The following is a 22,347-nucleotide window of genomic DNA, read 5'->3' on the forward strand; positions in this document are numbered from 1 at the left end:
TCCAGCACTTTGGGAGTTTGAGGCAAGAGGATTTGCTTGAGCCCAGGAGTTCAAGACCAGCCTGGGCAACACAGTGGTAGCCCATCTCTACAAAAAAATTTAAAATTAGCTAGGCATGGTGTTGTGCACCTATAGTCCCAGCTACCTGGTAGGCTGAGGTGGGAGGGTTGCTTGAGCCCAAGAGATTGAGGCTGCAGTGAGCTATGATTATGCTACTGCACTCCAGCCTGGGAGACAAAGCAAGACTGTCTCAAAATACATATATATGTATGTGTATATATATATTTTTTTTCTAAAGACCAGTTTAATGGTTAGATATACAATAGATATATAGAATTAAATAGCGTTGTAATATATTATCAATGACTAGCTTGAAAATATAAAAAAAATTTCATCCACAGTTTCAACAAATCGTAAGTGAATTATTAACAAAAAATGTAATGCTCAGAAGCATTTCTCTTTAATATTTCACTGTTATATTAAGGAAACAAAAATATGAGAAGTGTTTTTTTAAAAGCTGAATAAATGAGGAAAAAAGATGGAAGATTTCTTTTTTCTTTTTTTTTGAGACAGAGTCTGGCTCTGTAGCCCAGGCTGGAGTGCAGTGACGCGATCTCGGCTCACTGCAACCTCCGCCTCCCGGGTTCACGCCATTCTCTTGCCTCAGCCTCCCGAGTAGCTGGGACTACAGGCGCCCACCACCATGCCTGGTTAGTGTTTTTTTTGTATTTTTAGTAGAGATGGGGTTTCACTGTGTTGGCCAGGTTGGTCTCGATCTCCTGACCTGGTGATCCGCCTGCCTTGGCCTCCCAAAGTGCTGGGATTACAGGTGTGAGCGACCACGCCTGGCCCAACGGCAGATTTCTTAATGGGCCATCCAGATACTGTGAAGATGAAAATATTTCTCCCGGCTTCCCCAAATTGTTTTTGGCAAATGCAATTCCAATTAAAATCTTGGCAGGATATTTCTTAAACAACTGATGAAATTATTCTAGAGTTAACCTAGTGGCATAAACAGATCAGATTTTCAAATAAAATTCAGAAGAAGAATAATGGATAGTAAAAAGACAAGCTCTAGTAGATACTAAAGCATATTATATAGCAATGAGATTAAAACGTCATGGATCTTGAATAAAAACATGCTGTTGAAGCAAAAATAGCAAGAATAGTGGAAAAACTCAGATCTAGAATCTATTATGTATAAAAAGTTGACATATGCTAAAGAAGGCCTCACACAAAACCATGGGGAAAAGGAGAGTTGATATATTTGTTAGAACAATTGATTAGAGATGGCCGGGTGCAGTGGCCTGTAATCCCAGCACTTTGGGAGGCTGAGACGGGTGGATCATGAGGTAAAGAGATCAAGACCAGCCTGGTCAACATGGCAAAATCCCGTCTCTACTAAAAATATAAAAATTAGCTGGGCGTGGTAGCACGTGCCTGTAGTCCCAGCTACTCAGGAGACTGAGGCACGAGAATTGCTTGAACACAGGAGGCTGAGGTTGTGGTGGGCCAAAACTGCACCACTGCACTCAAGCCTGGGTGACAGAGAGAGGCTCTGTCTCAAAATAAAACAAAAGAACAATTGGTTAGAGACTTGGAAATGGGGCAATTTACATGCTTATCATATACCAATTTTTTTTTAATCAAACTTCAGAAAAACAAGTTTCTAGTCTAACTAGGGAAGAGGCAAATAAATTTCTTTCTTTCTTTTCTTTCTTTTTTTTTTCTTTTTGAGACAGAGTCTTGCTCTATTGCCCAGGATCGAGTATAGAGGCACAATCATAGCTCGCTGTAACCTAAACTCCTGAGGTCAAGTGATCTTCCTACCTCAGCTTCCTGAGTAAGGCATGTGCTGCCACGCCCGGCTAATTTTTTTTTTTAACTTTTAGTAGAGAGGATATCTTGCTATGTTGCCCAGGCTGGACTGATAAATTTCAATTTAACAAGGGAAGTACTATTGCAGAAGGAAGAATAAAGTGTGTGAAACACAGAAGAGGGGTGTCCTAATTATGGTTAGAGGAATCAAGACAGCCTTGACCAATGAGCAGGCATTTATACTGGGTTTTGAGGGATGAGTGGGAGTTTGATAGGGATAAGAGAGAATACCTGTACAAGGGTGAGGTCATAAAAAGGCCCAGCATCCTGAATGTAATGAATAAAAGGAGGTGGGCAGAAGCATGTCCATGAGTGGAGGGAGCTGCTTGCCTGAACGCCTTCTACAAGTGTAGTACTCTTTCAACAATTTTAAGACACTGTGTCAACATGATGGTAGTCTAGACCAGCAGTCCTCAAAGTGTGATCCATGAACCTCTGGAGGCCCTTGAGATCCTTTTATTGGGTCTGCAAGGTCAAAATTATTTTCATTGTAATGTTAGGTCATTATTTCTCTTTGTCATGAGCGTACAGTGGAGTTTTCTAGAGGCTACATGATGTGTGATATTGTAACAGATAAAATGTAGAGGCCCGGTGTGGTGGCTCACGCCTGTCATCTCAGCACTTTGGGAGGCTGGGGTGGGCGGATCACGAGGTCAGGAGATTGAGACCATCCTGGCTAACATGGTGAAACCCCGTCTCTACTAAAAATACAAAAAATTAGCCGGGCATGGTGGTGCATGCCTGTAGTCCCAGCTACTTGGGAGGCTGTGGCAGGAGAATCCCTTGAACCCCAGAGGTAGAGGTTGCAGTGAGCCGAGATCGCGCCACTGCACTCCAGCCTGGGCAACAGAGCAAGACTTCGTGTAAAAAAAAATGTAGAGGAAAATAGGAGACTCAATCAAGCTGTCTTGTGCTGAGCCAAACATTAAGGAGGGGCTGTGAAACCAAAAGTTTGAGAACTTTGATTTAGACTCTGATGAAAAGTTATTAGAGGAAACACTATTAACAGAAGTCAAGTCCATGAGAAGTTTTTCTAAAAGTAGCTCCTTCCCCATTAACCAGAGCCTCAAATTCTGTTTTGGTCCTATCCTTCCCTGGGGTTATTTTAGAAGTGAGTGTGCCCTTGGAGATAGTTTTGAAAAGGTAAATTGGTAAAGTGGATTAAAACCATCAATTCTTTGTAAGCTCCCTGTTTCAAAAGATAGAATTTATCTCCCTACCCCTTGAATCTAGGTCAGTCTTATATCATTCTTTCATAAAATATAGCAGAAGTGTCATCATACGACTTCCAAGGAAGACCAGGCTCATGCTCCTGTATTCCTGAAAGTGCTGTGCTCTGAAAGACTATGAGGAAAGAGAGGCCCTAGCTAAACAGCCATCACAGCTCATCTGTCACCTACAGCTTCTCCATGAGAGAGTCCAGGCAACACTAGCAGCAGGATTGCCCAGTCCACCCACAGAATCAAGAGAAATAATAAATTGTTGTTTTAAGCCACTAGGTTTGGGGTGTTTCTTGCGGAGCAACAGACACTTGATAGAGTTGGGGACTAACTGCCTGGCCTCAAATGCAGAAGTATGTATTTTATCTCTTGGACCAGGGTTTCTCAACATGACATGATTGACATTTGAGGCTGATAATTCTTTTGTTTGTTTGTTTTGAGACGGAGTGTCGCTCTCTCGCCCAGGCTGGAGTGCAGTGGTGCGATCTTGGCTCACTGCAAGCTCCGCCTCCCGGGTTCACGCCATTCTCCTGCCTCAGCCTCCCAAGTAGCTGGGACTACAGGTGCCCGCCACCACGCCTGGCTAATTTTTATTTTTTATTTTTTATTTTTAGTAGAGACGAGTTTCACCGTGTTAGCCAGGATGGTCTCAATCTCCTGACCTCACGATCCGCCCGCCCGCCCGCCTCGGCCTCCCAAAGTGCTGGCATTACAGGCATGAGCCACCGTGCCCAGCCGAAGCTGGTAATTCTTTGTTGAGGGGGGCTGCCCTGTGCATTACAGGATGCTTAGCAACATTCCTGCTGCCACTAGATGACAGTGACAGCTTCATCCAGTTGTGACAACCAAAAATGTCTCCAGACATTGCCAAATGTCCTCTGGGGGACAAAATCGCACCCCCTCCTTTTGAACCATTGTCCTAGGCCAAACCATTCTGAGAATAAGAATCACCTGGGGGGGTTATTAAAACTAGATTTCCAGACTCCTCCCCTAGAGAGTCTTATTTATTGTGTCTAGATTATGACCTGCAATGTGAATTTTTTAAATGCTCAAGGTATTCTTATCAGACGAATGTGAGAACTGCTACAGCAGAGACGAGGAACCAAAAGAGGTCTGACCTGCTCATTTTGTGTTTCAGGAAGATCCTTCTGGAAGCAGTTGGAAGATAAATTGGGTAGGATGTGGGAAGGAATGTACAAAAGAGAATAGAATTGGAGGCTATTACTTAAATTCAGGTGAGAAATAACAAAGGGGTTGTATGGGGCAGTGGTGGTGGGGGTGCATTCCAAAGATATTTCTAAGGCAGAATCAGTGAAATTCATGACAAATTGGATATTGGGGAGAGGAGGGCTTAAGAAAAAAAAATGAGGCCAGGCGCGGTGGCTCACGCCTGTAATCCCAGCACTTTGGGAGGCCGAGATGAGCGGATCATGAGGTCAAGAGATCAAGACCAGCCTGGCCAACATGGTGAATCCCTGTCTCTACCAAAAATACAAAAATTAGCTGAGTGTGGTGGTGGGCGCCTGTAGTCCCAGCTACTCGGGAGGCTGAGGCAGAAGAATCACTTGAACCCGGGAGGCGGAGGTTGCAGTGAGCCGAGATTGCACCACTGCACTCCAGCTTGGCGACAGAGCAAGACTCCATCACAAAAAAAAGAAAAAAGAAAAAAAAAGAGCAAAAATTAAAGAACTTTTATACTTCAAATGATATAATCAAGCAAGTGGAAAGACAATATGCAAAATGGGAGAAAGTATTTGCAAATTACATATCTGAAAAGGGACTTGTATCTAGAACAGGTAAGAACTCTTTTTTTTTTTTTTTTTTTTTTTTGAGACGGAGTCTCGTTCTGTCGCCCAGGCTGGAGTGCAGTGGCGCAATCTCGGCTCACTGCAAGCTCTGCCTCCCGGGTTCACGCCATTCTCCTGCCTCAGCCTCTCCGAGTAGCTGGGACTACAGGCGCCCGCCATCACGCCCGGCTAATTTTTTGTATTTTTAGTAGAGACGGGGTTTTACCGTGGTCTCAATCTCCTGACCTCGTGATCCTCCCGCCTCGGCCTCCCAAAGTGCTGGGATTACAAGCATGAGCCACCGCGCCCGGCCAGGAACTCTTATGACCAAAAATAAAAGGACAAACAACCCAATTAAAAAATGGGCAAAGATCTGAATAGACATTTCTTCAAAGAAGATACCCAAATGGCCAATAAACACATGAAAAGATGCTCAACATCATTAGCCATTAGGGAAATGCAAAGCAAAACCACAGTGACACACCACTGCATACACACTAGGGTGGTTATAATCAAGAAGATTGATTATTACAAGTGTTGGCAAAGATGTGGAGAAATTGAAACTCTCATTCAATTACTGGTGGTTATGTAAAATGGTGTAGTCTCTATGGAAAACAGTCTGGCAGTTCCTCAAATGGTTAAACAGAGTTACCATATGACGCAGTGTCTGCCTACTCCTAGGTAGATACCCAAGACAAATAAAAACAGGCTGGGCTTGGTACACCAGTAATCTCAGCACTTTGAGAGGCCAAGCTGGGAAGACTGCTTAAGCTCAGGAGTTTGAGACCAGCCTGGGCAACATAGTGAAACCCCATCTCTACAAAAAATAAAAAAAATTAGCTGGGCATGGTGGTGCATACCTGTAGTCCCAGCTACTTGGGAGGCTGAGGTGGGAGGATTGTTTGAGTCCAGTAGTTGAGGTGTCAGTGAGCTATGTTCATGCTACCACACCCTCACCAGGGTGACAGAGTGAGACCTCATCTGTTAAAAAAAAAAAAGTCCCTATAAGAACTCGGATAAAAATGTGAATAGGAGCACTATTCACATAATAGGCAAAAAGTGGACAACAACCCAAATGTCTATAAATTAATGAATAAATGTGTTATATTAAAAATCAATACAGTGAAATATTATTCAGCAATAAAAGGAAATAAAGTGCTGATACATACTACAACACAATGAACTTTGAAAACCTTATGCTAAGTGGAAGTAGCCAGTCTCAAAAGACCACGTATTATATGACTACATATTTACGAAATGTCCAAAATAGGCAAAACTAGCCAGGCATGGTAGTTTGCGCCCGTAGACCCAGCTACTCAGGAGGCTGAGGCCAAAGGATCACTTGCAAAACTTAAGGGACACACAGTAGCTTCATGGTTGCCTAGGGGTGGAGGTGGGGCATGGATTGGGGGAAAGGGGAATGTGACTGCTAATAGGTACAAGGTTGTTTTTCTGTTTTGTTTTTTCTTTCTTTTTTCTTTTTCTTTTTCTTTCTGTTTTTTTTGAGATAGAGTCTTGCTCTGTCACCCAGGCTCCAGGCTGGAGTGCAGTGGCGTGATCTCAGCTCATTGCCACCTCCGCCTGCTGGGTTCAAGTGATTCTCCTGCCTCAGCCTCCCAAGCAGCCAGGACTACAGGTGTGCACCACCATGGCTGGCTAATTTTTGTATTTTTAGTAGAGACAGGGTTTCACTATGTTGACCAGGCTGGTCTCTTAACACCTGACCTCAAGTGATCCACCTGCCTCGGCCTCCCAAAATGCTGGTATTACAGGCATGAGCCACTGCACCCTGCCAAGGTTTCTTTTTAGGGTGACAAAATGTTCTGAAACTGATTTGTGGTGATAACTGCACCACTGTGAATATACTAAAAACCACTGAATTGTATAATTTCTTTCATTTTTCTTTTTGTTTTTTCTTTAATAGGAGACAGAGTCTTGCTATGTCGTCCAGGCTGGAGTGCAATGGCCATGATCCCATTACTAATCAGCACAGGAGTTTTGACCTGCTCTGTTTTGGAATTGGGCAGAGTCCTCTTTCTTAGGCAACTTGATGGTGCCCCCCATCCTCTATGGACACCTGTGGGTAGAGTGCACTACTGCCCAGAACTCCTGGACTCGAGCAATTCTCCCACCTCACCCTCCTGAGTAGCTGGGACCACTGGCATGTGTCACCATGCCCAGCAAATTGTATTGTTTAAAAATGGGTGAGTTGTAATGATATGTGTGTTAAATCTCAATAAAGCTTGAGTTTCTAGCTTTAAAAACTGGAAACATGGTGTTACCATTAGCCAAAATTAGGACTACAGGAGGAAGAATGTGTTTGCGGGAAAAGAAGCCTTGGACATATTGAGTGGCTGTGGTAAGCACACAGTGAATGTCCTGCTCTGGAACACAGGAAAGAAGATGGGGCTGGAAATAATAATGCAAATACACAATCATTTATTGAGCATCTGTTACATACCAGGTGCTGTGAATATGTTGTTTACGTACACTGCCCGGTAGGTTGCATATGTATACTGTTTATTGTTTCTGCTCCCTCTCTTCCCCTGTGTAAGTCAATGAGAGGAGGGCCTTCATCTCTCTTACTTAATGCTGTTTCCAGCACCTACAGAACAGGCTGGCAGAGAGTCGGCATACAGCATTTACTGGGTGAATAGAAATGCAGTATCTTTTAACCCTCATAACAATCCTTTGTGGTAGGTTTTTGTTCCCATTTCACACAATTTTCTTAAGACCACAAAGCTAGTAAGTGACAGTGGTCTGTCTGCATTCCAAGTCACAATGCAATGCTATAATCTCTCAATCTCCCAGAACGAATCTGGAACAAAGGAAAGCAGTAAAGGTTATGTAAACCCAATTTCTGCAAATTCATAATAACTGTATATGAAAATCCAACTGCGTTAGGTGCTAGAGTTAATACAACGATAAACTGGACAAGAATCTGAAGAAAAATACATTTAAGACAAAATCCATAAGACTTGGCGCATAACCTTGCTAGTTCAAGAAGCTCCTTCACACATATCTTATTTAACCCCCGCAAATAGCCTAATAAGTAGGTTTTATTACCATTCCACTCAGGCTTTTGTCCTCCACTTGAACTGTACTCCCCAAGTGACTTCTGTGTTGCTAAATGCTCAACACGTACTCACTTCAGGCACAACATTTAAGGGAGAACCAAAAAACTGATCAAGATGAATAACATCTTTTTAAAATTAAAATTAATGCAAAAAATCCATGAATAACAAAATACCAACATTTAAAATAAAGAGGATCCTCAGGACTGGGCTCGCCTACCTGGATGCCCCAACGGAACCCCTCATTCACGGTAGGACCGAATGACCTCGAACTAAAGTGTCACGTACTTCCTGCTTGTGATGCTCGTGAGCCCGAACGAAGGCTGAAAAACTTCAGGGGGAGCCATTCTGCCTATCACCCCTAGTTCCAGCGCAGCAGCGCAGCGTGCACCACGCAGGTGGGAACTAACCCCGTGCTTTTGGAAAAGGCTGGAACTGGGGGTGCTTGTGCCCGTGCATGTATGGTATTGCACACGTGTGCATGCACGCTTCTCGTCTTGCTTCTATTTCCAAGTCCCAGTTCAGGACAGGGCAGAGTACTGCTTTCCAGTATGCGCCCTGAGCTCGGACTTTGCGCTTGCAGCCTGAAGCGCCGGCCTACATGTGAAGACAGTAGCTCAGAATTCCTTCCTGCACAAGTGGCAGGTGGAGTGCAACTCTTTTTGGTGCCTCAATCCGAGACAGGGACACGCCATTCCCTGCGAGGTAGCAAAGGTACCTGAACCTACACAACCAAGCCCCTAAAGTCTCCGCGGCACCTCTTAATTGCCTTCCCGTAGCTATTAGAGGTAGAGAAACTGCGGCGGGAAGCACCCCCAGCGACGGCAGTGGAGCAAGGGACAGCGGAGGTGCACAGGGCGGAGGAGCAACTCCTTTCGCTCCGCCCCGCCTCTTCTCTTGCCTCCGGCCAATTGCCGTGCGCCCCGAGCCTTGACCCCGCCTCTCCGCACCTCCTCCGGCCTGCGGCCCCGCCCGCGCCCGTAATAATTAGCGTGCGGGCGGGGCCCGTCGCGTCAGCCCCGGGAGCCGGCCAATCCAGTGGCTCTCCTCCGCGGTCGCGTCATAGGCCGAACAACCAAACAGAAAAGTTTAATAAACAGCGGACGGAGGGGCCGGCGGTGGCGGAGCCGGAGCAAGCAGGGGTTCGGCGGCCTTACCTGTCCCCATTCACCGGCGGCTACCGGCGACGGCGGGCAGCGCGTCAGGCGGAGAGAGCCGCCGCCAGGTGAGGAGCGCGGCCCGCGGGGCCCGGCCTGCCCGGCGCTGCCCCTCCCCCGCCCGCTCCCTTCCCCCACCGGGCTGCAGCGAGGCGAGGCCCGCCCCCGGCCCCTCCCGGCGCCCGGGAGCCGGAAGCGGAGGGCGGCTGGCCGGAGCAGCAGGTGGTGGGCCGCGGGCGAGAGGGCGAGGACTCCCGGCTCCGGGGGTGGGGGCCGGGGATCCGTGGGTTCACCTCAGACGCGCGCGGGCGCCCGCGTCCCGGGGCCGCTTCCTGTCAGGGTGGTCGCGCTGGGGTCGGGAGCCTTAGTTCTTCAGGGCCGCGGAGGCCGCGACGCGCGCAGCCTCGAGCGGGTTCCGTGCGCTAGGCTAGCGGGGGTCAGAAGGGCCCCGGGCACCCTGGGGCGCGTCAAACCCCCCCACCCCTCCGAGTCTCAGGTGCTCTTCGGGATGTTTTTCCACCTGGGGTGTTTTCAGAAACCAGCCGGAGGCAGCCCGGTGTCTCCAACTCCTGACTGGCACCGGGAAGGGAATTGGTCTCTTTTTTTCCCTGCTTGGGTTTAGCTTGCTTAGGATTCTAAATTTTTTGTCTGCTCTTTTGAGATAGTTATTTTCAAGTTTTAGCTACCTAAAAAAGTATGAAAGAATATTCAGCTTGAAATCTTTTTAACTTGGTGTTTAAGTCCTGTGCTAACCCACACAGTTGGGACGCTGTGATTTACCTTCACATCTCGGAAGTTGTGACCAGTTGTGAGGAAGTTAGGGCCTTGGGGTTACCTAAAGATAATTTATATTAAGTTGTTGGGCCATAAAAACTGGGCAGAATTGGCCACGCGCGGTGACTCAACGCCTGTGATCCCAGCACTTTGGGAGGCCGACGCGGGCTAATCACGGGTCAGGAGATCGAGACCATCCTGGCCAAAATGGTGAAACCCCGTCTCTACTAAAAATACAAAAATTAGCTGGGCGTGGTGGCGGGCGCCTGTAGTCCCAGCTACTGGGGGGGCTGAGGCAGGAGCATCGCTTGAACCCGGGAGGCGGAGGTTGCAGTGAGCCGAGATCAAGCTACTGCACTCCAGCGTGGCGACAGAGGGAGACTCCGTCTCAAAAAAAAAAAAAACCGGGCAGAATTAATGATTTTGATGCTCCGAGAAACAGGATTAAATTCCTCTTTCAAACCGAAATCGGAATTTGATTTTTTTAAAGTGTAAAATACCATAAACTTTTAAGGTTAGTTGTTCAGTAACCATGTCACCAATTTTAAGGCACTTTCTGAGTTACGTATAGTTTCTCCAGAGTCCTAGGGGAAATGTTTTGCAAAATGTGCACGTTTAACTTTCCCAAACAGGTTGTCTTTTTTATTTTTACTTTTTTACGTTTTAAAATATATTTAAAGGGAGACAGATCACAAATGTGCAGGAGAAAATACAGGGTCGATGGATTTATTATCTTGTGATAACTTTTTGAGTGTATGCATATGTCAGAACTTACACGTTTTACACTTCAAATGTGTGCAGTTTGTTGTCAACTATATGTCAGTAAAGTTTTTAAGAAATAACCAAAATATATTTAATACCACAAAAAAAAACACAGTAAAGTATAAACAGATAAAACATCATAAATCCTTGACGACTCCCCCCAAACACAAAACCGGAACATTACTAAAACTTGCATTTGTCTATGAGTTTCTTATATGTGCAGTGGATTTTGTGTATGTCACTTCCTTGACTTTTTGAAAAATAGTTTTATCATATATGTTTGTATGCCGAAACTGTGTGGCATTTAATTTTTCTTTTGAGCTTTATAAAAATAGTACGTGGCTGTAGTTTATTTCATTGCTTTATGATATGTTAATCTGCCAAAACTTATGGACACTTAGACCGTGTTTTTATTGTTTTTTATTTTGTTTTCCTATAAGCAGTCTTGCTCTATGAACATTTCTTGTTTCCGGCCCTTGGTACACAAGTACAAGAATTTCTCTAGAGTAAATACTTAATGTGGATTGCATTAGATAGTATTAGGTAATCAGGACTAGAATAGATTGAATTACTTAGAAATAAAATGAATGAAAAACATTAGGATTCTCTATTATGTTTAAATAGAAGATTCATGGCCGTAGTGATTGAACTAGAGTTCAACCTAGTTGAACATTTGTATGAAAACCCAAAATTCCTGTTAACTTATGTATAATGACTATCTTACTTTGAAGTCACATTGTAAAAAGTCTGGCACTGGTATCTCCTTTTCAATGCAAAAAATAGTAAGTATAGTAGAAAAAACGCTGGATTGTATGTAAAATAAATTATCCTTTCTGCTGTTCCTCTCCTCCCCTCTAATCTCTAGCAAATTACTTAAAAATTTCTCTTGTGCCTTAGCATGCTCATGTAAAAGAAACTTGTCCCAAGCTTATCCTTCCAGTTTTGCACAGACTTTAGTTAAGGAAAACACCTGTCAAATGGCACACCATTTAAGGGAAAGCATTAGGACCAAGGTGTTATTCTGTGGAATTAAATTTTGTATCCTTTGGAACATTTTTGGAAAAGTTGTGTGGTGTTTCAGGATTTGTTAACTCCATATTTAAATATGTTTTAGATTAGAGAATGCCCACAAAGTGTGCTTCCCGAGGATCTGTTTCATTATGCTAACAGAAACATAGCGACAAATTAGGGAATAGTATCTCCTTAATATCCTGAAGATAGGTGTGTTTTTATGTGTTTCATGTTTTCATTCATGTATGTAAGTGTGAATTTACATGTAGTTTTGAATAACCTTATTGTTTGAAGGCATGGGAGTAGAGATGGTTTCATTTTTTTTCTATATGTAGCTTGCAGACAAATATCAGGATGCTTTGTTTTGGTAGGGCTGTATTCTGCTTTTAAAAACCTTATTTTTTATTTGATTATAAGGACAATATGTATATGGGGTTTTCCCCCTCAAACTTTAGGAAAGAATAGAAAGTTACTAAGAAAAGCCACCTATAACACCATCACAGATAACTATTGTTAACATTTTGTCAGGTATACCCCTGGTCTTTGTGTGTGTATTCTTAATATCCTAAACCATTAAGAGTCCATTCTAAACACTCTCAGCCTGGCTCTTTCTTAAGAACTTAGCGAAATGTAATCTGCCTCACCATCTTGTTTTATATAAGATGATAATAGAAGTCATCTGACTGGTACCATTGCTTCAACTTTTCTACTCTTCTGCTTCATTTAAATGTGTAAATTTGTAAATTAGAGTATCTTACTCTCTGATTCAAAACCCCCCAGTAGCTTTTCAATATACCAAATAAAATTGAAACCTCTTACTGTGGCTTACATACCTCAGACCGGCAAAGTCCACTAGAAATACAACGTTAGTCACAAATGGGAGCTACATTAAGTAATTTAAAATTTTCTGGTAGCCACATTATGAAAAAAAAGAGAAACAGGTGAAAATACATTTTATTTAACCCAAAAACTATTATTTCAACATGTAATCAGTGTAAGGAATTGTTGATGGGATAGTTTTCTGTTTTTAGACCGTCTTTGTAATTTGGCGTGTAGTTTCCACTTAAAGTACATCTCAATTCAGACTAGCTACATTTCTTTTTTTTTTATTTTTTTTGAGACAGAGTCTCGCTCTGTCTCCCAGGCTGGAGTGCAATGGCGTGATCTCAGCTCACTGCAACCTCTGCCTCCTAGGTTCAAGCGATTCTTGTTCCTCAACCTCCCGAGTAGCTGGGACTACAGTCGTGCCCCACCACGCCCGGCTAATTTTTTTTTTTTGAGATGGAATCTTACTCTGTTATACAGGCTAGAGTGCAGTGGCGCAATCTCGGCTCACAGCAACCTTCGCCTCCTGGGTTCAAGCGATTCTCCTGCCTCAGCGTCTCCCCAGTAGCTGGGACTACAGGTGTGTGCCACTACACACAGCTAATTTTTGTATTTTTAGTAGAGAGGGGGTTTCACCATGTTGGCCAGACTGGTCTCAAACTCCTGACCTCAGGTGATCCACCCGTCTGGGCCTCCCAAAATGCTAGGATTACAGGCGTGAGCCACCGCACCTGGCCTAAATTTTTATATTTTTAGTAGAGACTGCGTTTGGCCGTGTTGGCCAGGCTAGTCTTGAACTCCTGGCCTCAAGTGATCTGCCTGCCTTGGCCTCCCAAAGTGCTGGGATTACGGGCATGAGCCACCATGTCTGACCCAGAGTAGCCACATTTCAAGTGCTCAGTAGCCACATGTGAGTAGTGGTTACCCACATGGACAATTCCATCTTATAAAAGTACTATAACCTAGTTATCTGTTGGGTGTAACTAAGTTAGTTTATTATTTTTTTTCTTATTATTATAAGTAGTGTGATAAATATCATAAGAGCTACTTCTATGTATTTGTCATTGTTTATTTAGGATCTAGTCTGTCTTACAATCACTGATTCAAAGCATATGAACATTCCTTAAAGTCTCTTCATAAATATTGCAAAATTTTGTCCTTAAAAGTTTGACTAACATCAAACTTTAATATCAAATTTGACTAAAAATATGACAGAATACACATTTCTTGTATATCTTTACCAACATTATCTGTCTATCCATCTACCCTCCATCTTCCCTTTCAATAGGAATCATTATATATTTCTTTGATTAATTATGATGGTAAATAAACATGGTTATTGGACATCTTCTAGTTTATCTTTTGCCCATTTTGTCTGGTGTTTTATATTTGTGATACCCTTTTAAACCTTTTATATTTTTAGGGTTTAGGATAGCAACTCTGCTATATACTGCAAATTACATATACACACATATGTATGTATACATGTATACATATACACACACACACACACACACGTATGTTTGGTTTTTTTAAAATGTTTTTTGAGACACGGTCTTGCTCTATCACCCAGGCTGGAGGGCAGTGGTGCAGTCATGGCTCACTGCGGCCTCTACTTCCCGGGCTGAAGTGATTATCCCACCTTAGCCTCCCATGTAACTGGGACTACAGGTGTTCCCCACCATGCCTGGCAATTTTTTGTAGAGATGGGGTTTTACCATGTTGCCCAGAATGGTTTCAAACTCTTGGGCTCAAGTGTTTCACCTGCCTTGGCCTCCCTAAGTGCTGGGATTACAGGTATGAGCCACTGGGCCTGGCCTGCAAATATTTTTCCTAGCTCTTCATTTACCTAACAGTGTTTCTTTTCTCTTGCTCTCTCTCTCTTTTTTTTTTTTTTATCAAATAAAACAAAAACAGGCAAGGGTTTTTACCTTTTAAGAAAATTAGGTTAATACTTTCTTTTATGGCTTCTACTTTGCTTTTATATTTAAAGGCTTCTCCTACCCAGATAAATTTTCTTCTAGTTCTTTTACGGTGTCATATTTCACATCTGTCTTTTTCTGTTCATCTGGGATTTATTTTGACATGTGAAGTGAAATAACTTCTCTTATTTTTCCTTAAAAATTTTGGCCCCACTAAAAAAAAAAAAAAAAAAAACTTGTTGCCTTGAAATAAAGCTGCCTTTATCATATGTTAAATGCACATATTCTTGGTTCCTTTTAGGTTTTATTGAAATATCAATGATTTGGTACCAGTGCACACTTGTATACATGGGGCATGGTATTTTCATTTTGTAAACAAATGTGTTTTTGTTATTGTTTAAGTCTCCCCCCATCCCCCTTTTTTGGTTGTTGCTTTGTTAGTCCTCAGATTTTTTAGTTTATTCTTTTGGGGCTTCAAATTAGTTTTGGTTTTGATTTTTTTTTTTTTTTTTTTTTTTTTTGGAGACAGAGTCTTACTCTGTTGGCCAGGCAGGAGTGTGATGGCACGATCTTGGCTCACTGCAACCTTTGTCTCCAGGTTCAAGTGATTCTCATGCCTCAGCCTTCCGAGTAGTTGGGATTACAGGGGTGTGCCACCACACCTGGCTAATTTTTGTGTTTTTAGTAGAGATGGGGTTTCACCATATTGGCCAAGCTGGTCTCGAACCCCTGACCTCAGGTGATCTACCCACCTTGGCTTCCCAGAGTGCTGGGATTACAGGCGTGACCCACTGTGCCTGGCCAGTTTTGAATTTTTTAACTTAAAAAAATTGCAACTTTGATAATATTTTATGTTTTATAATGAAAAATGTAATGCTATTGAATGTTCTTCTGAGCATAGCTTTAGCTATATTACTTAAATTTTGATGAGTAATATTTTTATGTTTATATATTTAAAAACCCCTGCAGTTGCAGTTTTTATTTTTTCAACAAGTATTTAAGCACCTGCTCCATCTAGACATTGTGCCACATGCTGAGGACACAACTATGTACAAGACAAGGTCTCTTGCCTTCATTCAGTTACAGTCTGTCAATATAGACAAACCAACGAATAAAGAATTTTCAGATTTTGACAAGTGCCTAGGAAGTAAATAATAGGTGCTAATCGGATGATCTGAGACTGTCTCTCTGAGGATGTCACGTTTAAATTGATTGGCGGTAAAGGTGTGTATGGGAGTTTCTTTAGCTTTCCCAATCTACCGAAACATAAAAAAAAATTGAGTCTCGCTCTGTTGCCCAGGCTGGAGTGCAGTGGTGTGGTCTTGGCTCACTGCAACCTTTGCCTCCTGGGTTCAAGCAATTCTCCTGCCTCAGCCTCCTGAGTAGCTGAAATTACAGGCATGCGCCACCATGCCCGGCTAATTTTTGTATTTTTAGTAGAGACAGGGTTTCACCATGTTGGCCAGGCTGGTCACAAATTCCTGACCTCAGGTGATCCACCCGCCGCAGCCTCCCAAAGTGCTGGGATTACAGGTGTGAGCCACCGTACCCAGCTGAAATTACTAAGTTTTTTTGGCAAAATATTTTGTGAAATTTGCTTTGCAGGCCTGGCTGAGATCACTTGATGTCAGGAGTTCAAGACCAGCCTGGCCAACATGGCGAAAACTCATCTCTATTGAAAATACCAAAATTAGCTGGGTGTTGTGGTCAGTAGCTGTAATCCCAGCTACTCGGGAGGCTGAGGCAGGAGAATCACTTGAACCTTAGAGGCGGAGGTTGCAGTGAGCTGAGACTGCACCACTGCACTCTAGCCTGGGCGACAGAGTGAGACTCTGTCTCCAAAAAAAAAAAAAAAAAACAAAAATTGCAAACAGTTTTCAAGCCTCTTCCCCATCTTCCAACTGGATCACTGCTCCAAAGCTTGTGCTGTGTAGAAAATTTGTAACTGTGATTCTGAGTTCTAAAATCAAGAAGTTGGAGGTAGTTTCCCAAGTGAAGAGAACTGCTGGCACAAATGGCACATATGCAAAGTGCTTGACTTGACTTTGAATGTGACAGAAGATTGGAATAACTGGTGTTTACTGAGGGAGGACAGTGGGACAAGCTTTGTTTCAGGACTTGTTTGGGAGACTTTTATTTTTTATTTCCAAACGGTAGGGCTGCTTCCACCCCTCCTGCCTTCCTATGGAGTTTCGATTTTGTAATCCAAATGAGTCTCCTACCACTAGCATATATTATTTTACCCCTTGCTACTTTTCATTATTTCTACTGTGTTTTCAGTTTTCTCTACTCAAGACCTTTGCATATGCTTTTCTTTTGCTTAGTTGTGATTTCTTTGAGGAATCCTTCCTTGATGCCACAAAATAGGTTACATCTTTCTGTTGGCTTCATGTGCTCATTTTATATTGGGCTTTTTTTCATAAACATTTGTAACAACTCCAGTTCATTAAGTTTGTGTGAATTGTTTTAGCGTCTATTTCTTCTTCCAGATCCATACAGTCTGGTAGCTACCATCCATTTGTGGCTATTTAAATAAATTTAAATTTAATTTAATATTAAAAATTCAGTTCTTCATCTGTATTAGTCACATTCTAGGTGCTCACTCAGCAGCCTTACGTGGCTAGTGGCGATTGTGTTGGATGGCAGAGATACAGTCTTCTGCAATAATAGATATTTATCTTAATTTATAGTCCTGTGGCTAATGGCTACCATATTTTATTTAAATAGTCACATCTGACTATTGAGATATGGCAAGTCTGAATTGATGGTACTGAGTATGAAATAGGAACTTGATTTCTAGTACAAAACAATGAAAATATCTCAATTTTTAAAATATTGATTACATATTGAAGTAATGATATTTTACATGTATTGTGTTAAAATATACTATTACTGTTAATTTTATTTCTTAATTAAAAGTTTTTTTTTTTTTTTTTGAGACAGAATCTTACTACGTCACCCAGGCTGGAGTGCAGTGGCACAATCTCGGCTCACTGCAACCTCTGCCTCCTGGGTTCAAATGATTCTCCTGCCTCCGCTTCCCAAGTAGCTAGGATTACAGGCGAGCACCACCGCACCTGGCCTATTTGTTTGTTCGTTTGTTTGTTTTTGAGACATGGTGTTGCCTTTGTCAAAGCCCAGTATGGAGTGCAGTGGTGTAATGTTGGCTCACTGTAGTCTCAACCTCCCTGGCTCAAGGGATCTTCCCACCTCAGCCTTCCAAGTAGCTGGGACTACAGGCGCGCCACGACGCCCGTATAATTTTTACAAATTTTTTAAATTTTTTGTAGAGATGGGGTTTCACTGTGTTGCCCAGGCTGGTCTTGAACTTTTTTTTTTTTTTTTTTTTTGAGATGGAGTCTTGCTCTGTTGCCCAGGCTGGAGTGCAGTGGCACGATCTCAGCTCACTGCAACCTCCACCTCCCGGGTTCAAGTGATTCTCCTGCCTCAGCCTCCCGAGTAGCTGGGATTACAGGCGAGTGCCACCACGCCTGGCTAATTTTTGTATTTTTAGTAGAGACGGGGTTTCGCCATGTTGGCCAGGCTGGTCTCGAACGACTGACCTCAGGTGATCCGCCCACTGTGGCCTCCCGGAGTGCTGGGATTATAGGCATGAGCTGCCGCGCCCAGCCGGTCTTGAACTTTAGAGCTCAAGTGATCTGTCTGCCTTGGCCTCTGAAAGTCTTGGGATTACAGGCGTGAGCCACCGTGCCCAGCCAATTTTTAAATTTCAGTGTGACTGCTAGGAAATAGAAAATCACATGTGGCTCTCGTTATGTTTCTGTGAGACAGCACTGGTCTGACTCGACCATAAGTTTCTGCAGTGGTAGGGACTATATCCATTTTATTTACTGTGGTATCTTCAGCACATAATAGACATTCAAAAGATTTGGTGAATGAATAACTCTGTTAACTTTTGAATGTTACTCTATAGTTTACAAAGAATGTTACCTATTCAACTTGCTTTTCATAATTGTTTGTTTTCTTTGTGACTGATTAAAATGGTTGAGAAAAGCTCTTTTGGTAGCTATATAAAGAATTAGTCTTCGTCTTTTGTGTAATATTTTATTTATTTTTTTCTGGTTTAGGCCTCCAAGGAGAGAGAGAATTTAAAGTTGGCTAGTCTGTTTTCTCTTAGTTTTTCTATGTCTAGCACTTTTTCTTGGATGATCTATGATATGTTATTTGGCACATGAAAATTTATGACTCTTAAAATCTTAATAGTTGAGTATTATAAATAAATGCCTTCTCTTTTACTTTTGTCTCACTATTGTGATCCCTGTTTCTTTTTATTTTGCGTTAATCAGTGACCTTGTTTATCCCTGGAGACCTAAAACAAAGCAATTTACTGTTTTTTTGTAGAAAGATACCTTATCCTATCAGCTTGGTTTATGCTTGCTTATCTGTATGTTTCCTTAATGTTTCCTTTGTGTTCAGTGTTTGACTGAATAGGCCATTCATTCAAACTCCCCAGCTCCTCATACAAACCTTGTAATCTTTTCGCTAAGGAGTCAGGAGAGATACACCAGGAATTGCAAGCTCAAATATATCTTACTTTTGTAGGCCATGTGTATTGGCCAGGGAAATATTTTTTTATTTTTTATTTATTTATTTAGAGACAGAGTCTTACTCTGTCGCCCAGGCTGGAGTGCAATGTCTGCTGCCCAGGTTCAAGCAATTCTCCTGCCTCAGTCTCCCAAGTAGCTGGGATTACAGGCGCCTGCCACTGCGCCTGGCTAATTTTTGTAGTTCTAGTAGAGACGGGGTTTCACCATCTTGTCCAGGCTGGTCTTGAACTCCTGACCTTGTGATCCACCTGCCTCTGCCTCCCAAAGTGCTGGGATTACAGGCGTGAGCCACCACACTTGGCCATATTTTTTTTATTTTTTATTCCCCATTGAGGTGTTTTTCAGAGTTTATCCTTAGTGATCCCGGTTATGTTTTGCTAATGTCAGGGTGGTCTTTTTATCAACTACTACAATAAACCACCAATTGTGCCAGAGAAAATGCCCAGGATTAATTTCTTTTGTAGGAAGAGCAGTTTGAACTATATGGAATCCTTCAAAATTCTAAGAAAGTGTTTGCCCCGTTCTGTATATATTCTGCCAAAAGTTGTTCCTAATAGTCTAGATATTGATTCTTTATATAAGTAGGGTCTTTTTAATCAAAAGTGAAGTGGCACCAAACATGCGTCATACACTAATATAACACCAAGACCACTCTCAATCTGTATATAACCAAGAGAAAAGAGAACTGTGGACTTAGCGATTCCAGATTGTTTTAAGATCTCTGGGACCTGCTTGAAAGAACATCAAGATGATTATCATTTTAGGTAGCAAACAGGTTAAAATTAAGAGTAGCTTATTCCATTTCTAAATCAGCAGCAGCAGAAAACAACAGCAAAAACAAAAAGAAAGCAATGTCACAACCATAAAATGTATAACCGAGATAAATATGAAAACAATATTGCTTCTCAGGAACGAGGAGCCTGCAAAAAGCTCTGGAGCTCCCTGATTGCATGCAGTAACAACATTTTTTAAGCATCAAGTATTCAAAGGATGTATTGTATATTATTTGTGGGAGCCCAGAAAGTTTCCCAAATCTTATCAGCTAAAAACAATTTAGAAGAGAACAAGCCACTGAATATTGTTTTCATATTTATCTCGGTTATACATTTTATGGTTGTGACATTGCTTTCTTTTTGTTTTTGCTGTTGTTTTCTGCTGCTGTTGATTTAGAAATGGAATAAGCTACTCTTAATTTTAACCTGTTTGCTACCTAAAATGATAATCATCTTGATGTTCTTTCAAGCAGGTCCCAGAGATCTTAAAACAATCTGGAATCGCTAAGTCCACAGTTCTCTTTTCTCTTGGTTATATACAGATTGAGAGTGGTCTTGGTGTTATATTAGTGTATGATGCATGTTTGTTTCATAATTAACTTTGAAGTGAAAAATTGATGCGAGAGCAAAGGTTTTATTTGGTTTCCATAACTATCTACTAATTTTATGCTTGCCAGATTTTAAGATTAAACTGTTTGCCATCTCTCCTTCTTTTTTTTCACCATAAAACTTTTGGCCATCTACAGTCACTTTTCCTCAAGTCTTATGCTGTAATTCAAGCTGTATATTCTTTTTGCTGATTGCTTCTGTACCTCCTCTGCTTCCAGTGTTCTTTTTCAAGAGTGTCCACACAGTGGGAAGAAAACCTGAACTTGACTCATGAAGTGCTGGGCATTCAAAACAGCCAATCCTTGCAAAGGATCTTGGGAGTAGACCTCTGTGAATTGGCTCTTTCAATTTGTCCACTTAAAGGGCATAATAGATTATGCAGCTGTTTGGGCTTCAGCAGGGTATTGCTCCATATTCATGTCTAGTTGCAATTATGTGAATTTTCAGTTTGTTACAAAGACTTCCCTTTGTATTCAAAACAATTTTGTTGGCTTTGTGTTCAAATATTTGAGTTTTCTCTGAGGAAAAATAGTTGCAAGATTTTGAACTTTGAAAACTTAAAATGTTTAAAGGTTTTGTCACTGTTTTTATTTTCTGATGCACACCAAACATTGAAAGCATATTTTAAGAAGAAGTCACTCTAATCTTTAATTTCGAGTTTATGAATCACAGAATTTTTGGTAGAGGTAAAAATTATACTTACACCGTAAATTAGACATTAAATGCCATTTAATCAGTCAGATAATGATTAATGTCAGAGTAATGTTTGATGGGCCAAGCTGCTAAAACATAAGCAGTTCTAATTAAAATATATAAACTTATAACGTAAAAATAGCAAACTTAGTAATGTATAAAGTGACAGTAGGTCTTTTTTGCTTAAAAATCAGAGTTCCTGTATAGTGTCTCTTTAGGATCTCTGTAGTAAAAATATTATTTAATGTAGCTTAGTGAGAACTTTAAGAGGAGTATATCTTTCACTTTAGGGTGCCCATGCCGCTTTGAAGTTACAGAGTGCAAAGTAGTTTCCACACATTTAAAAAAAAAAAAAAAGATGAAAAAGACTTAAACTTTTCTAAATTTTATACCTGAACATGTCATTAGAACATGTGCCTTTTGCTTTTAGATCTCTGTTTGCAAATGATTAAGCATTAACCTTGGCAAAATACTCACATGTCAGATCTGTTAAATGTAATAATATTTCTGCCCAGTATTTTCTTCAGTTTTAAGTAGAAATACCGACCTTTGATGTCACTGAAATTTCTACTCTGTTGTGATACTGAGAACATAAATGTCAGTGAATTTGATAGACAGCTTAGAAATGAATCTTTTGAATTCAGTATTTTAGTGCTGTATATTTTCACTTAAGTTATAGTTTTCTCTTTAAGTCTTAGAAAAAAACATTGGTTTGTTCCTCTTAGCAACATATTGTAATGGATTTTCTGTTGCCGTTTTACAATTTTCAGGTAAAATGTGAACTGTATTAAAAATAATCTGTCTTTAAAGCATAACTTCACCTTCATTGCTCCATAAAAATAAATGATTTAGTTTAGAAGCATTGTATTTTAAACAATTGGTCACAGCTGCTTCTGTGAGATTTTCATTTATGTTACTTAGTTTATTTTTCACCTAGACAAGGGTAAGCAAACAGTATATGATGGGAAAACTGAAACCTTATCTACTGTTTCTTTAAGAAACCAGCTTATCCAGGGGGTTTTAGTGTGTCTAACCTAACCTGCTAGCAAGGAAAAGTTCTTTAAAATAATGGATATTAGCCGTATCCAATCACAATTATCAGTTTCACTAACAGGGAGGAGATTTTACTCTTCAGCCACTAGAATTGGAGAAGGTGGAGCTTGGTATTCAGGTTTGGTTGCTTTGGAGTACAGCTTCAAGTGAAGTTAATCTGAGGTGAAGCAAACAGAAAATTGTGGAGGTTTTGTTGGTAGGATTTTTGTTCTAATCTTTTTATGATCCTTTATTTTATAAT

General features: G+C 41.5%; 1 protein-coding gene across 6 annotated transcripts in view; it reads left to right on the forward strand.

Moving 5' to 3' along the window:
• Window positions 1–8,938: 8,938 nt before the first annotated feature.
• Window positions 8,939–22,347, forward strand: part of ZFAND6 (zinc finger AN1-type containing 6) — a 77,418-nt gene continuing 64,009 nt past the window's right edge. Inside the window, exon 1 of one of the 6 annotated variants that reach the window (XM_003275408.2) lies at window positions 8,939–9,184. The gene's annotated coding sequence lies outside the window, so the exon portion shown is untranslated. Of the gene's footprint in view, window positions 9,185–9,316; window positions 9,339–22,185; window positions 22,303–22,347 lie in introns of those variants that run through there. The other 5 variants (XM_003275407.3, XM_030814890.1, XM_030814889.1 and 2 more) reach the window with 5 other exon arrangements.

This window comes from Nomascus leucogenys, chromosome 6, assembly GCF_006542625.1.
Source record: "Nomascus leucogenys isolate Asia chromosome 6, Asia_NLE_v1, whole genome shotgun sequence".
NCBI classification, from domain to species: Eukaryota; Metazoa; Chordata; class Mammalia; order Primates; family Hylobatidae; genus Nomascus; species Nomascus leucogenys.